The sequence below is a fragment of the Macaca thibetana genome, chromosome 1 (genome assembly GCF_024542745.1).
Source record: "Macaca thibetana thibetana isolate TM-01 chromosome 1, ASM2454274v1, whole genome shotgun sequence".
NCBI lineage: Eukaryota > Metazoa > Chordata > Mammalia > Primates > Cercopithecidae > Macaca > Macaca thibetana.
Genome location: NC_065578.1, coordinates 177,573,894 through 177,590,998, shown reverse-complemented (window position 1 = coordinate 177,590,998; position 17,105 = coordinate 177,573,894). Strand labels below are relative to the sequence as shown.

General features: G+C 35.4%; 1 protein-coding gene and 1 pseudogene across 4 annotated transcripts in view; both read left to right on the top strand.

The window, feature by feature from the left end:
* The window catches only part of HMCN1 (hemicentin 1), a 508,510-nt gene that overhangs the window by 27,106 nt on the left and 464,299 nt on the right, over window positions 1-17,105 (top strand). The gene's annotated exons all lie outside the window — the stretch shown is intronic.
* LOC126945531 (uncharacterized) lies at window positions 11,722-11,838 on the top strand (annotated as a pseudogene).

Genomic DNA, 17,105 nt, shown 5'->3' with positions numbered 1-17,105 from the left:
ATTGGAATGTAGAACATATGAGGTGTCTTCTACCCTCAGTTCTGGACTTAAGACTTAGACAGTATTGCAGGATGGCAGGAAAGATCACATTCTATATGCTAGCACAGTTAAATAAATAAACCGGAGCAACCCAGCTCTCTCTCTTCTCATTTTCCCCTCCTCTCCCAGAGATGAGCCAGAAGATACAGCTTGTGACAGGTATGGGGGTAGAGTGGAAATGCAGATGAGAGGTTCCAGAGCTTTGCTGTGATCTATTAAAGAGGAGTGTAAAGAGAGCATAGACTTTAGGTCAAAAAATACTCCCTGCCTTGTCATTTGAAAGCTTTGTAGCTGTGGGCAAGTAACTAAACTTCCTGTCTTGTTTTCTTATCTGATAAATGGAGAAAATAATTTTTATCTTTCATGGTTGTTAACCAAGTATGGAAATATTAACTTAAATGCTCATGTACTTAATATCTGACTCATAGTGAGTGCTCAATAAGAGGTAAATATTCAACAAATTGTAGTATTGTCATTTTTACCCCTGTTTTTATGATTTTGAAGTTTTATTTTAGTCTTAAAATCTAAATGTCCTTTGGACACAATGCACTTAAGAGAGATTTTTTTTCTCCCCTCACAACAGTAGTAAGTTCCATAATAGAGTCAGGCATTGGAGAGTGATAAATTACTGATACACTGTTAAATGAAAATATCTGTACAGTAACCAAAGCTGAAATGTTACCAACGTTAAGCTTAGAGTTATTTATTTTGGACTTTGGACAACAATTTTATGAATCAATTTATAAAATTGGGCAATTCTTAGCTAACATTAATTTCACATTTCTTGAGATCTTATGCTTAATGCTTACATTTTAAAAATTGAAACTCAAATCAACTTCTAAAAGTCCACACCACTCACATTTTTCAGGGTCTATAAACAATAATACATCATTGAATTAACGTTAATACTGACATTATACAAACATTATTTTGAAACATTTATTTCAACTGAAGAGACTTTACAGTTTGCTTAGGGAACATTCTTCTTCAATAGTTCAACCCTAATCCTCTCTTATTGTCATCCTATATAATTGTCAATGCAAACATTTAGCTTAGTGACTTAAAAAAATATTATGAAAAGCCTCAGACAGGTATGTAGTGTTTTCCATTTGCAGCTAATAAAATATTATAAATGTATTATTAAATCTTTGTACACTCATGAAACAGAATTATTGTGACAGGCAAAATTTAATTTCAATTCTAGACAGAGTATCTTGAATTTATAAGCAAGTTGCACTGAATCAAAAAGAGCATACACAGTTTTGAAGATAGAGTTTAAAACATAATCATGCAAAATTTTTCTTCAGCTCAGAAGTCTTACCATATCTTGACTGTAACATTGAAAACAACTACTGCTTATTGAGTGAAAACTACATACCAGTTACCGTATCAGGCAGTTTAAATAACTTAACCATTTAATCTTTAAAATATACGCTATAAATAGCATCTTTGTTCTCATTTTACAGATGAGGAAGCTGAGGGTCTACAAGTTTAATTGATTTGCCCAAAGTTATAGGGCTTGTAAGTGTCAGAGCTGGGATTCATGCCTCTAAAACCTACTAGCAGTGCCAGTAAATGGAAAATATAGGCTAGATCTAGCTACCCCTGCAACTAACTGAATATCTTTCATTTGAGTAGACAATGAAAATTAGTGCTGGAAGAGAGAATTAATTCAAGTCTTCATTTTATAAGAGGCAAAATAACATGCCCCAAACCAGACAACTAGTTATTGGTAAAGCTCTGATTAAGACCCTTAAAACTTGCTTCATTTGGTGTTCTTTTTCTGTTCTGTCTGTTAGACAAAAGGAGTTACCAGCATGAGTAGATCTATCACAGGACATGGTCCTTTCTTCTTAAGTCAAATGAGCTGACCCTATGGACATCCTCTGGCAATTATTTTCCTCACATTACTTCAGGAATATATTATTTTATGTAATGTGTCCTCTGAAAAAGCTGTCTGTAAGTCATAAAATGGAACTTGCTAAATGGAACACCAGCAAGTTTCACTTAGAGTCTTAGAATCCTACTAGGCCTGCTGCTTTATTCCTCGGATAAGGAAATCCTATCCGAGTGAGATGAATAGGTTTCTCTAAGGTGGCACGTTACTAATAGTGCCAAAGTCTTGCTTAATGTACCACACTACTTTAAGCATTTGTGTTGAGAAAAAGAAAAGTTTGGAGAATTAGGGAGTTTTGCTCCTTCAAAGGCCTTTTATGAATTATTTTGTACAGTGGAGAATCCTTCTGTGAAGAGAATAACTTTCCCTTTTATACCTTTTCTGTTCTTCCTATTTTGAATCTATGGAATTCATCATATACCTCATCTTTTTTGTCCATGAAAATATGCCTCATTTGACTTCGAATAATTCACACAATAATAAATTCACATTAGAACTGTCCACACCTTTGTTTCTTCTAAATTTTGAGGATGTAAGCCTTTGATAATTCACATGACTTATTAAGCAGAAATCTGGCTCCAAGTGTTGCCAAATGGTGACTACGTGGATGAGTATGACATGTTAACAAGGTGCAAGATGGCCTAAACCTACAAGCCCATTCCTTCAGAGTCCACCTTTGTTGTTTATTTCCCCTGGTGGCAGGAAAACTGGAATGAAACTGTATCTCGTGTGTGTGACGCTAGCCAGACATTGTGTGCGTGTGGTAACAGGAGCCTTATCTCTCAGACCATTAATAAGGATTGGAAGAAGCAAAGAAAGGGAAGCCAATAGCAATTGTTAGAGTGATTTTTGAATTCATTACTAACACAGCTGTATAAGAGACTTTAGAACTTCAGCCAACTTATCTTGCTGCGGCAAGTGGCAGTCGTACTTGCTCATGCCACACAAGAATGCCCAGGTATGAGAAAACACATATAAAAGGCTGGTATAAGAGATTAATTAGAAAGTGATCATTCATGTTGCTAAATAATTTTTCACTTCGTAAAATATTAACTGTGGTAATTAGTTTTTCTACTAAGCTTTCTCAAGGCTGCTAACATAATTTTAAGAAAATGAAAACCATGAGTTGCATGCAAATATAAGATAAATATGACAAAGATTTTATTCAGCTCATTTATTAAAGAAGGAATCAGCAAGATGTTTATGCTGGTTTCAAAAGCATTTGAGGACTTAGGCATTTATAAGCAATTTAATAAAAGAATGTCGGGATAAGATTGCTGCACTGCATTAGAAAATTCTGGTTAATATCCTACAGGGCAGTAAATCATTACCTTTGGGATAATCTATTCAACAAACCAGACTTTATTTTCATTTTTACTGGACAAAAATCTACAAGTTTCATGGTAATGTCACTAAGTTTGAGGCTTTTAATCAGTAGTACATAGTAAATCAAATTATATTTTCCTAGATAATCCCTTGGATAATCCCTCGGGTGAATCTTAAACCCATAAAATATTGGAAAGAACCTGCAATCTACTTTTTTGTTTCTTCCTTTTTTCAATTTTGGATGCTTTTCCTTATCAGGGCATTGAAGACCTTTAAAAAATTAATTATGTGCTTTTTTAGTAATATAGGTATTATATAAATATGTAATAGCCATCTGGGGGAAATCAAATTATTGGATAAAAATAAGAGTTGTATACAGAATGACAAGTACTTAGAGGAATCCTTTGAGATGAGACAATATGGACTGAAGCCCCCTTGGATTTACTGCTACTATTTATTGAATGCTTACTGTGTGTTGGCTGTCACATTAGGTGCTTTATAAACACTATCTCTAATGACTCTGGAAATAATTCTTTAATGATAACTGAAGATCTGGGAGTCAGATAACTTACCTGAGGTCATACAGTTACTGAGTATAAGACCCATGGCCCAAACTCTGACTGTTGAACTCTAAAGCTTGTGTTAACTTCTGTGCTCTGCCACTTCTCACCATATCACTACAGGGGTAAGAATCTTACAAATTTGCATATTTAATTTTAAGCATAAATATTGACCCTTAATACTTGTTTCAGTATCAAACCTGGAGCTGATATTTAATGGAGATTTACCAATTGCTAGACACTGTGCTAGTGCCTTGCCCTAGCTATCGTATTTAATCATGCCAACAACCCCATGAGGGGGATCGAAAAGCACTATTAGTTGCAGGTTATGACAAAACACAATGACATTTAACTAAAGCACTATTTACTGTATTTAAAAATTCTCCAAGTATCTTATGTCATGTTGTATCTATAAAAGAGAGTCTCTTTCTCTCTCATAGTTTACAATTCGAGAGAGACTATGTAAAAGTGAGAACAGAAACATAGATTAAACAGAGATGTAAATCATGTACTATTAAAAGTTTTCCTAAAAGATTGTGAATGTTTCATAGAAAAAAAATGTATCAATGGTACCTTCTATCTTTTGGGAAATCATGAGCTTGCTTTATTATGATGGTGCAGCGAATAGTTGAATAATTTGGACTCTATGACTCCCGGCCCTAAATTCAGAAATGGAGTTACATACCCCAATTTTTTTTATTTTTTAAAAAAACCTCTAGTCAGGAGATATTTTGGTAGGACAGAAGACCACAAATTTGTCATAATATTCTTATTTTATTTTCTATTTTTACTGTAGTGGGTAATCCCCAAATGACTATTGTGGAGTTACTCTATCACCATCTCCTTCCTACATTTTTTCCGAGGGAAGGCTGGAATTAATGGATTAAGATATGTAGACATCTATGGTGTTCTGGGAAGCCGAGCACGTCTGATATAAGGCATGTGAGGTTTAAATGCATGCATGTATTAGATATGTTGTCTAGCCTTTCTAGTCCACTAACTATAAACTACATATCTATCTTATGTGTCTACTGGTGTGGAAACTTTACTGTATGAGAATTTGGAGAATCTTAGAGTCAGGAGAGATCTTTAGAGATCATCACATCCAAATGCTCTTTTGAAGAAGATATTTGTTTCACAACATTGCTGATGTACAGTTGTCCATTCAGTCATAGGGAACTAGCTATCCCTCCTTGGGCTCTTTATGACTTACAGTATATTTGTTTCCTGGAGCTGCCATAACAAATTCCCACAAACTGGGTGACTTAGAACAACAGAAATTTATTATCTCACAGTTCTGGAGGCTAGAAGTTTGAAATCAAGGTTTGGTAGGGTCACGTTACCATGAACACCTGTGGGGAGGATCTTTCCTTGCTTCTTCAAACTTCTGATAGCCCCAGGTTTTCCCTAGTTTATGGTAGCATAGCTCCAATCTCTGCCTCCCTCTCAACAGAGCGTTCTTCCTGAGTGTCTATCTCTTCATGTGGTCATCTTTTCTTCTCGTAAGACCATCTGTCATATTGAATTAAGGGCCCACCCTAATGACCTCCTCTTAATTTGTTTACATCTGCAAAGGCTTCATTTCCAAATAAGGTCACGTTACAGGAACCACAGGTTAGGGCTGCAATGTTTGCTTTTGGAGGTCACAATTCAATCCATAACACTCAGTATAACCAGAAGAGCTAAGTGATTTGCCTGAATATATTTGATTACTTATGCCCCTATTTTTGGCTTTTTGGCTAAGAATCTTCCATATCGTCTCAGGCTTGAAGCCCAACCCATCATTCTCTCTTTGTGACTTTTATCTGCCCAACCTGGTTTTGTAGGAAGATCTCAGACCCTCACAGATCAGCCATAATCCAGACCCACCTTGACTTGGCCATTCTAGGAAGCTTGTTCTATTGTTGGATAGGTTAAATTGTTTAAAGTTTGCTTTTGTCTTTGGTCAAAATCTGAGTCACAGTACTTTCCACTCTTTGGTATGAACTATTTTTTTTTTCCCTTGTAGTAACACAAAAACAACACATCTATTCTTAATAATAATGTCATATTTTTGTTGCGCTTCAGATTGCGAAGAGATTTCACATTATTTGATTAAATCTCAACAAAAATTTCTTGTAAATTAACATGCAATAAATTGTCTGTGATCTTACAATCTTTGAGCTATGAAACTTGAATTCCTCTCAAAGTCATCTGACTCCAGGGCTAGGTTTTTACATTGTACCTGCATTGTAGTTCTCTTCCTTGCCACACTCTTCTAAATATTTGACCAAGCACTTATATAGACTACCTTCTAGTAGTCCCATTCTCACAGACACACCCAAGATAAATTCATACAAATACTCCAGGAGACCTACGTTAGAATGCTCACAGTAGCTCTATTCACATTAGCAAAAACCTATGACAGCCTAATAGCCCATTGACAGGAGAGTAGATGATCACCTATTGTCTATTGATTCAATGAAATAGTATTTAGCAGTCAAAACTATTAAAAAACAAGGATAGATATTACAAATATAATATTAAGTTAAATATAAGTTCCAAAAGAATACATTAAATGTGATACTTTTTAAATAAAGCCAGAAAAACTTAAAATGAAAAATATACTTTTAAGCTTATACGGAGATGAGATCAAACTATATACAATGAAAGGAAGGGATAGATAATCATAGGATTCAAGACGGTAGTTACTTTAGGTTGAGTGAGACAGGAAAATGCAGTGGTGCTGACTGCGTGTTGGTCTTCAGTTATTATTGCTGTATAAGAAACCAGCCAAAACTTAGTGCCATAAAATAACCATTTAATTATTTTCACAGATTCACTGAGTCAGGGATTTAGACAAGGAACTATGGGGATAACTTGTGTTTGCTCCATGATGTCACTGCCGCAGCGGGGAGGACTTGAAGCATAAGACTGACTAGAACCATCTGGAGATGTCTAGCAGTTGATGCTGACTGATGGCTGGAATGCCTATGTGTGGCCTCTCCACATAGATTTTCAGGGTGGGCTAGTTTGAGCTTCCTCACAGAATGATGGTTAGATTTTAAGAGTGAGTATCCCTGGAGAGAAAGGCAGAAGGGCATGGCATCTTTATGATCTACCTTTTGCAAACTCTGTTGGTCAAGGCAGTTACAATGGTCCTTTCAGTTTCAAGAGGAGGGTACATAAGCCCCCATTATTCAGTGGGTAGGGGTCATTGTCACATTGTAAGAAGGGCATGTGGGATGGGAGTCATCTCTGTGGTCTCTGCCAGAAGTGGAAGTAAGTTATTGTCAAAGTTTTGGTTTTTTGTTGGGTGGTGGGTTCATGGGATCTTATTGCATTATCGAAAATAGACATCAAATAATCATATAAAAATAAGTTAAAACATTCATGGATCAGTGATGAGAATGTGTCTTAAACCAACGATTATGATTATTATATTTTGGTGTCCTTGAAGTCCAATAGAAACCTGAAGGTTAATATTCATCTCCTTTACTTTGTGCCCCAGCTTTCTTAAATGTTCTTCATACGATGGGCCTTTAGACCCTCTCATCATCTTGGTCAGGCTCCTCTCAAAGTTCTCCAGTTAGTCAACATTTCTCTTAAAGAATCACACCAGAGGGCAAAGATGGATTATGTCTATTCTATCAGTGGACTATTTGCTTTTATAATCTGTATATAATATGGCTTTTAATATTAAAATTTATACTCACTTTTTAGTACTCATATCATGGCTTGTACTGAGTTATGGTCAGTTGAAAACTCCTGCATTATTTTTCAAGCCATATCATACTATAGTTTTTATACCATTGAGTCCAGATTTTCTCATCTTAAGTTTTCAGATTGTTTTCATGAGTCTCAATATAGTCATTTACATTTATCCTTGTAAAACTTCAAATGGATTATTTTCAGTTCATTTTTCTGAACTTTGACATAAATTAGAATCTCTATTTTGTTATCTAGCATATTGACTGTCCTTACCACTCTTGTAATATTCACAAATTTGATTAGCATGCTGATTATGTTTTGATCTAAGTTGATCAGGACAGGGCAAAGAACAGAATCCTGGTGAGGTTAACCTGACATAATTTGTTTTTAGTGAATCCAGGCTCTCTTTTAAAGAGACCAAAATTTATCAACTTATTTCTGTTTTCGATGGAATGTAGATGCTATATTTGCCAGGGTTTTAAGAACCTATTTAAATTGATTTCCTTCCTTCCTTCCTTCCTTCCTTCCTTCCTTCCTTCCTTCCTTACTTCGCTCCTTCGCTCCTTCGCTCCTTCCCTCCTTCCCTCCTTCCCTCCTTCCCTCCTTCCCTCCTTCATGTTACAGAACCTATACTAGGTGCTGCCAGTCATAAAGTGAATAAGATGTAGTCTTTAACTTGAAAGATCTACTTGTGTTTCTGCTGTTTTCCACCCCTTTGAAAATCAGGGCTTTGCCTATCTTTGGCCTTCTGGCACAGCTCCATTATTTCCATAAAAGTGCTGACAGAAGAGTCAGATTTATGAATGTCATATTGAAAAAATGAGGACAGGGTGAGAGGGCAAGAAATTACCACCTTACACAGAAAAGTCTTTGTGAAGGACATAGAATTTCAGGATGTCTTAAAACACCTGATGAATTTTGTTTAAATCTTGACTGAAGTCTATTAGATTTGACATATACAATAGTAGAATTCAGAACAAATTATTAGCTTGCCCCAAACTGTATAGTAAATGTGAACATTTTTACTGCTGCTAGAATAAATCTTAGCATGAGAGGACTATTAGCATGCAACTCACACTAAAACTAGTTTTCTTTTTTAAAAAATAACCTTACTAAAATTTTCACTTGAAGTTTTATTTTGATATTTTGTATGTACACACAATGCTAGGGTAAAAAAGCTGGAAACAGTGCCTCAGGTATTGAAAAGACAAAGTATACAAATTTTATTGTAGAACTCACCTTTTTTTTTCAAAGCAGTAACTTTTTAATGCCTAGTTGTGTTCCATTATTGTGGTAATAAATCTATAGGCATAAGAAATTGGGATTTTACTAGAAGTAAGCCAAGTGTAACTTTTTTCCAAAACTAGGTTGCTAAAATTGTCATTTGATGATTAAGAGGGACCTCATTTTACCATTGTTAGTCTTTTCAACCAAAATGTTGCCCATAATGCTCTGTGTGTGTGTGTGTGTGTGTGTGTGTGTCTGTGCACATTTTACTGCCACTGCTTTACTTGTCAACCCCTTACCCCTTGCTAACAGTTTCTGTCTTCTTTCAGGGTGAAAAAGGGGAAAAATACACATTTTTCAGTTTTCCGTTGTGTCTTTTTTCTTTTCTTTTGAGACAGGGTCTTGCTCTGTTACCCAGGCTGGAGTGCAGTGGCACAATCTCACCTCACTGTAGCCTCTGCCTCCCAGACTCAAGCAATCCTCCCACCTCAGCCACTGGAGTAGCTGGGACCACAGGTGTGCGCCACCACACCCAGCTAATTTTTGCACTTTTTAAGATGGGATTTTACCATGTTGTCCAGGCTGGTCTCAAACTCCTGGGCTCAAGCGATCTGTCCTCATTGGCATCCCAAAATGCTGGGATTACAGGTGTGAGCCACCATGCTGGGCCCTGTTGTTTCTCTTCTCAGATAATTTATTATTAGCCAAATTGAAGGTGGTAAGATGCATTAGATTTGGGATGGCTTGAGTGACAGGGTTGTTTTCCTTAGGGCTTCTTAGAAGAGAATCCTTAGAGAGATTCTTAAGAAAAAAGAAACAGAAGTCATATCAAGAAGGTAGAAATGATGAGGTTGTAAACATTATTGCCACACATTCAAGAATATTTCTTCAGTTACTATGTAAGTTAGCCCTGGACTGACTTCTTTACCTCCAGAAAAGGTACACTCTTAATATTATTATTTTTCTCTGTTTTTGTGGGAGAAGAGCTTGGGCAAGTGCGAGGAACAGAGGCAGAGGAGGGAGAAGCACTGAAGAAGGGGAAAGGATAAAGGTGGCGGTAGGATGCCTTATATAATTAGAGGGAGGCTTGGGTAGGAGCTTAAATGAGATTTCTTATTAAATTCTGTGATTGAAGACAATTTTGGGGAACAGCATTAGTGATTTTGGTCAATACAATGTGCTATTTTGGTGTTGGGCATGATAAAGCAAATTCAGACTTTCTGTGACGCTCTTTCTCTCTATCTGTGCTATGCTGGAGAAGGGAGATGGACAATGGCTCTCAACTGGCTGCTTTAATTGGCTAATGGGAAGGTGAAGTAAGAAAAGTAGTAGAGAAGGCAAATTATAATCAGTTCATTTATAAATTATTATTTATTAAAATTAAATCACTACTGTACTTTCTTTTTGGACACAGCATGAGCTTATAAACTTAAAGATGACCATTGCTTCCTGACCATTGCTTCCCTAAAAGCCTCTTCTAGGAGTCCATCCATATACTTATTGTTAGTATGTGAAATGTTCACTAATATGATGGTAGTATATTTTCTGTTTTATAACCTTCACTTTTCAAGCAATTTGTCATCTGTTGCCTGCTACTATTTGTACTTCTCTTCCCCATGTTTTATTTCTACTTTATTTAGTCTTTAGCTTACCTCTAGAAGTCTTCCATTGTTGAGATTTTTAAGATAAGAAACAATTATTCATTTATTTCCACTGAAAATTGATCTAAATGGGTACCTGTCTACAGTCAATTTTCTTTACCCCCTTTCTGAGTGAATTCATGTGAGAATCTTTTGAAAGTGTGAACCTTTTCTTCATAAGAATATACCTCTATAATTTTACATAAGTTTCAGGGAGATAAATTTCCCTTAAAGGTACAGGGATCCCAAATTAATAACACTTTTGTGGGGGATGTGGGATGGCAAGGGTAAGAATGTATTATATTGTTAATGTCTACACACGTGTTTAAGGTCTAGACAGGAAAAACAGCAGATAGGTATTACATGTCTTTGCACAGATCATTTCTTGATGGTGTGGGAGCTTCTTTAATTAAAATATGGTAGGGACAGCTGGCCACCAGCTAGCACTGGCAATGCAACAAGAATGTCAATAAATGCATCACAGAAAAAAACTTATGGGCACAGCTGTTTCTAATGGAGACTGTGAGTCTGTACCCCTATAGATGAGAGCTTCAATTTTTCCATTCCAGTAACACTTGCTGTAGCATCCTTAATGTTGAAAATAAACTGAGAACTTCACCAGAATTGTTAAAAATACCACCATGGGCATTTAGTGTTTGTAAAACCTTGGAAAAGTAGTTAATTCTGAACAACTCACCACATGTCTTATTGTGAGTCACTGAGAAAGCAAAAAAATGAACACTACTCATGACTTGGTTGTCTCCTTTAACTAGTAGACCACAATCCCGTTGGCAACAGGAGAGGGCTTGCTTCCAAGATGCAACGTCCAAAGTGGAGGGCAGGGAGCACTAGTGAGCATGTAATGACAGTTCCCAAGGAGAACACGGGATGCAGTGCATCCTAGGGTGGGGCTGGGAAAGATCCCAGGACAAGTCAGAACTCACGATGTCTGGTTTTATTCTGTACATTTGGCAGCTCCCCTTTTTTCCTCCCTCAGTTTCCTTAGCTTTAAGGAAAGTGGGGGCTAATGTGAGCTTGCAGTGAGAGAATATAGATCAGTGTTTTGAAGTCTGTGAATCGTTAATCTAATGGAAAGTGTTGTAATTTTCCACTTTTACTTAATTGGAAAATGATGGTAAATAAAGTAAATTCCCCTACTTCTTTTCCTAGTGTTTGTAACCTTTTCTGAAGTCAATAGAAGCTCTTTTGAAGCAGGCAAAATATGGGAGCTTGGACGTACATATTCTGGTGGGGGAAAAACAGGTTTGAAAATTTGAACAAATAGTGTAACTACCACAAATTCTTTCTTCTCAAAATGGATCTGAGCCAATTTTGTTCTGTAGTACTGATTGAAAAGAAAGAAATTAGCAATGTACCTGAAAGGAAAGGGAAGATAATTAAATGTTTCAATACTCATTATGTGCCAGGCACATTCTCAAATACTTTACATATTTTATCTTATATAATTTGTATAACAACACAAGAAGAAAGCTGCAGTTCAGAGAGATTAGGTGGCTTTCCTTTCACACAGCTGGGTATCAAAGCTAGGATTTAAATCTATCTGTCCCACTCAAAAGCATCTGCTCTTCCTACCATACCATACTGCATTCTACCCTAAGCATTTTATTGGGAAATAGGCTTAATCTAATTAAGCATGGTGAATGGAATAGACCACTTCATTTATCCACTCAATAAGCTTTCCTTAAATATGTATTATATACAGGGCACTGCTAAGTATTAGGTATACAAAGAATAAGAGAGCACTCACTCTCAAGGAGCTTAAGATCAAAGCTTCTTCTATCCATCCATATTTACCAGCAAAGAGAAACTCATTACATAATGATAGAAGCAACTCCAAACCATGATTCAAATCTTTTTAATTAGCAAGGAGCTTTATTCATAAAGCCTCTGAAACTGAGAGTTTATCAAATATCCTGGGATAGTCATGTCCCCAAATTTCATGCCACATCTGAGACTTTAACTGGAGTGAATTCATATACCACAATGGTTAAAAAAAAAAAAAAAAAAAAAAGAGAGAGAGAGGCATAATTGTCTACTATATGCTCTGATAAGGACTACTTAAAAATTTCAGAGCTATCTAGTTTGTAGAAGCCTGGAGAGTCTTGGAGAATTAGATTCAGATTCAATTAAATGATATTAAGATATCCCTGAATTTTAAACTGCTGTGCTGTGAGACAATGCCTTTACATCACGTGGGTAGAGCTATATTTTTTAAAGTATTTATTTTGGTTGGTGCTAATGAGATATTTATCTCCCTTTCCCAGACATTTTGGACTTTGTTTCAGAAGAAATTCCAAATGTTACTTACAAGAAGCAAACTCTAATCTCTTAATGTTACAATGTACCACAAGAGAATGAGGAATAAGCTACAAATAGCAAAACACAATGCTTTCTACTTGAGGAATCTGCCAGCAGAGGGCAATATTAGTTTTCACACTCCTAATACCTCTACTGATTTTAAACCGTTAAGTATAAAATAGCTATTTGGTAGAAATCTTAGGCTATAAAGTATTTTTGTTTCTGGCAGATACGAGCAGGAACATAGTAGAAGCGAAGATAAACTATGGTGTTGAGTATTAGAATTCCAACATCTCTGATAAATATTAAGCTTATTTATTTTCATTGCTATGAAAACTCTAGACATTTGCTGGTTATAATTCAGCTGGAGGGTTACCATCTCTTTATGGTATGTCCCTATTCTCCAGCACACAGAAAGTTTTCAGTGACTATTCATTGAATAACTTATAAGTAAATAAATGCTGATCCAATAGATATGTGTGTATGGGGTTGGGTGGAGGCCAAGGGTAGGATGAAAACTTCTTACACTCTCCTCTCATTTAGAATGCAATCATTTCTGTGCATGCCTTCTTTGAATGTTTCAGATAGCACTTTGGAAAGTGATTTTTGGTCTTTCCAGCAATTTTAGAGTAACCTTAAATCAATGAATTTAATCACCATAGCTTAGATTAGTAAAAGATGAAAGCTATTGCTGAACTTTCCATAGGAGAGTTCCAAGGCTTACTTAATATTGGTAAGGATATTTGGCTAGACTGGATTTATGAAAAGTAAGATTATGAAAATTAAAATATTATTTATCAAGTGCTGATTGAATTAAACAAGCCACTTGACAGAACTAAAGTCAGAAAGACTCAAATTGATATTTTTAGGCTGAATTAAAAGGAGAGATACAATATAAATTGTGAGTGAGTCAATATGTGTCTGCTCAGTATCTATGTATCTTATTTTCTCAATTTTGGTATGCAGTTATTATTATTTCACCTACATAGGATGTTAGCAACTATGTTGGCAGTTTGAATTAGTTGGCATTATGCCAGATTTTTGTTTCAACATCTGTTAAATGCATTTCTAAATCTATACTCTGTTTCACCATATAGATAAATATTTAACATGAGGGAATGGACTTTGGGGATGACTGAATGAGTCTTATGTTTCCAATAATTCATTATACATTTGTTTTTAGAAACTCCACCTTAAGGCAAAAACTACAGGTCTAGTGGGAAGAAACCTTCTTCTGTGTACTCTTGATGTTTAGGTTTTTGGCCAGACTAAAAGTCGCAGTAAAAGAAATTTGCAGAGATGCCTTAAATATAGTACTGCAAATCCTCTACTGGAAGATGTGAGATTAGTTGCAGTGTGAGTGGAAGGATTTTTCTGAAATTTGCCCATCAAATCTCGGCACAGTTTTCCCATCAGAGTCATTTAGAGTAGCACTTTCTTTGCTCTGCTCAAGATTCTTTGCCTGGGTTAATAAGGTCAAGTTCCATAAGAAAATAACAACATGATCTACCATCAGTAACGCATTCTGTTTAGGTAATTTTGGGTGGGAATGTTTGGGTTTATGCTGATGTAGGCACACTCTTGTTCCGCGTTGACTAACAGCTGCAAGGCAACAAGCTAGTATTGAGCTGGAGTTTGTCATCAAATGTAATCAAACGAAGTGATCCACATTTTAATGACTTTAGCCTCATTAGCAAACTCTTCTGATTAAAGCAGTTGCAATTTATTATGTTAATAGATAAATTTTTTGAAAAAAGTATGAATCTCTTCTACTCCCAGTGTTTCAGTAATTTAATGCTATACTTTTGAAGCCTTGACTTAGTGGCAATAATTTGCCGTATGGCCATAAGCAACAACAGCATTATTGTTTTAGGGCACATTTGCAATGTTTATTTATGCTATGTAGTGCCTTTAGTTTGATTTCCCATAGGACTGACAGAATTTCTTTTAGATGTTTTGTCTTCTAAGTGTAAGACTTTATTCCAAGGGTAAAATACACTTATGAATGTGAAAGTTGTCAGAATCAAAATGGAGTCACTTGTGTTGTCAAAAGCCCTGACAAATAGATCCAGGGAAGCTTATGAAGGGAGGGTTCTCATGCACAAATGCCAGATTAAAAAAAACTACCACAAAAGACTGCAAAAATTTCAACCTTGCAAAAGGCCATAATAGCCTTACACACACACAAAATTCTTCGTTGAGGACATCTGCCCATTAACTGCCTGTCCAGTCTTGAACTGGTGATACCCTAGTTATTTATTGATCTTTGCAGCAAGAATAATTACCTCAAAAATTATGTAATTCTCTTCATTTTTCCTTTAAAAATTTTTGTCTTCCTTTACCTCCCTGAATACACCCTGAATACACACATATTTATTATGACATGCCTATTCCCATTGCAATGCCCTATTCTTGAATAAATATTATTTTCTTTTAGAGAGCCTCTTTCTGTCTTTTAGGTTGACATAAATTTTGATGGATTATTTAATTCACTTCATTGTGTAGATGACAAATGACTATAAAAATAATTTGTATTTCTTGATATGATCATATTCATGCCTCTTTAAAAATGATTTGGTGGCTACTTTTTACAACTTATTTATTTAATTGTATATAAACTTGAACTTTACAATAGTTTCAGGTTTATAAAAAAGTTATGAAGATAGAACAGAGAGCTACCATATATGCTACACCCAGTTTCCAGTATGGCTAACATCTTATATTGGTATGGTACATTTGTTATAACTAATGAACCAGTATTAAACATTATCATCAACTAAACTCCATACTTTATTCATGTTTCCTCAGCTATACCTTTTCTGTTCCAATATTCTATCCAGGATACATTACACATTAGGCTTCTCTACATTATGACAAGAAATCTTGAGGGGATTCCTGAAAGGAAGGCCACAGATGCTATTCTCATCACATGATATCAAGAGTACATGCTATTGACATGACTTATCCCTGTTGTTAAACTTGATCATCTGGTGCAGGTAGTGTTTGACAGGTTTCTCCTCTGTAAAGTTATTTTCTACCTTTCTTTACTGTATTCTTTGGGAGCAAGACATCATGTGCAGCCCACACATCCTCCATCTCATTGAAGTGGGAATATGATATATACTATTTTGAATTCTTCTGCTTGGGAGATTTGTCTATATTTATTTATTTATTTACTCAACTTATATCCTTATGGACTCAGCATATTTATTTTATATTTTGAGTTTTAATTTAATATTATTTTATTTATTTTGTTGCTTAAATTGTTACAGCTTTGTTCACTGGGCATTCTTTTAACTGGCAGCTGTATCTAACATATCCCACCATTGTGTGCATTGTGCTTTACATTTTTATGTTTTGCATTTCCTTCATTTTCGGCCACAATAAAATGCTCATCTTATATATTCCTTGTCCCGGTCTCAGAATCTAGGAATTTATGCAAAGAATCCTGGTTTCTTTTATGGGAAATTGGCATTAGAAATCAGTATTTGATGTATTTTGAAGTCAAGCTGGTAAAAAGAAAAATCAATATTTGGGCACTAATTGTGCTCATTGCTATTGAGATGTCATTAATTTTAGTCCATCTCAGCTGACAGAGCAAGAATATACATGTGTATGCTAATTATATATACATATATCTATGAGTATTTATTAATATATACTCATGTTATTCTGCATTAAGTCAAACATGAGTTCATGCTGATGTGACCAATTCTACTCCATCACCAAAGGATCACTCTAGCCTTCTGGGGACTTGTTACTTAAAAATATAAATATATTTTTTAACTCAGTGTAGGCTGAAAATAAAAAGGAGAGAAAGAAAGAAGACTGGTGTTTATGATGTATTCTACTATTTCTCCAGAGCAACCTGGAATTATTTACTGCCTTTTGAGTAGTATGATTTAAATGGACTAAGCTATTTTTTAAGTAAAGACAGAAGGCCTGGACACAGTTTATTATTATTGAAGCCAAAACTTTTCTTCTTTCATTAATTGGTATGGAAAAAAAGTATGTGAAAGATTGCGACCAGCTCTAGTTTTTCTGTAAACAGAACAAGAAGAAAGAGGCTAAAATTGCGTTAGAAGAAATGTAAGGGAAAACATTGTGCTATAGAGAGTTACTGAATGTTAGAATGTAAGATAAGAAGAGAAATTGGTGACTGTTCCTTAAAACTAGGATGGATTCCTACTTGTCTAGAATAGTAGGTGTTTTTCTGATTTTCAAAATTCTTTTTCTTCTCTGAATTCTGGGATTTTCCCATGTATAATTAAAGCCTTTGCCTAGGAAAATCCCTACTTTGAAGATATGAGAAGGACATCTGAAAAAGGAGAAAAAAAGAATAGATTATACCTACTACCCAATCTGTACTCTAATATCTTTTCATATTCTTCAACATCAAGTAAATCC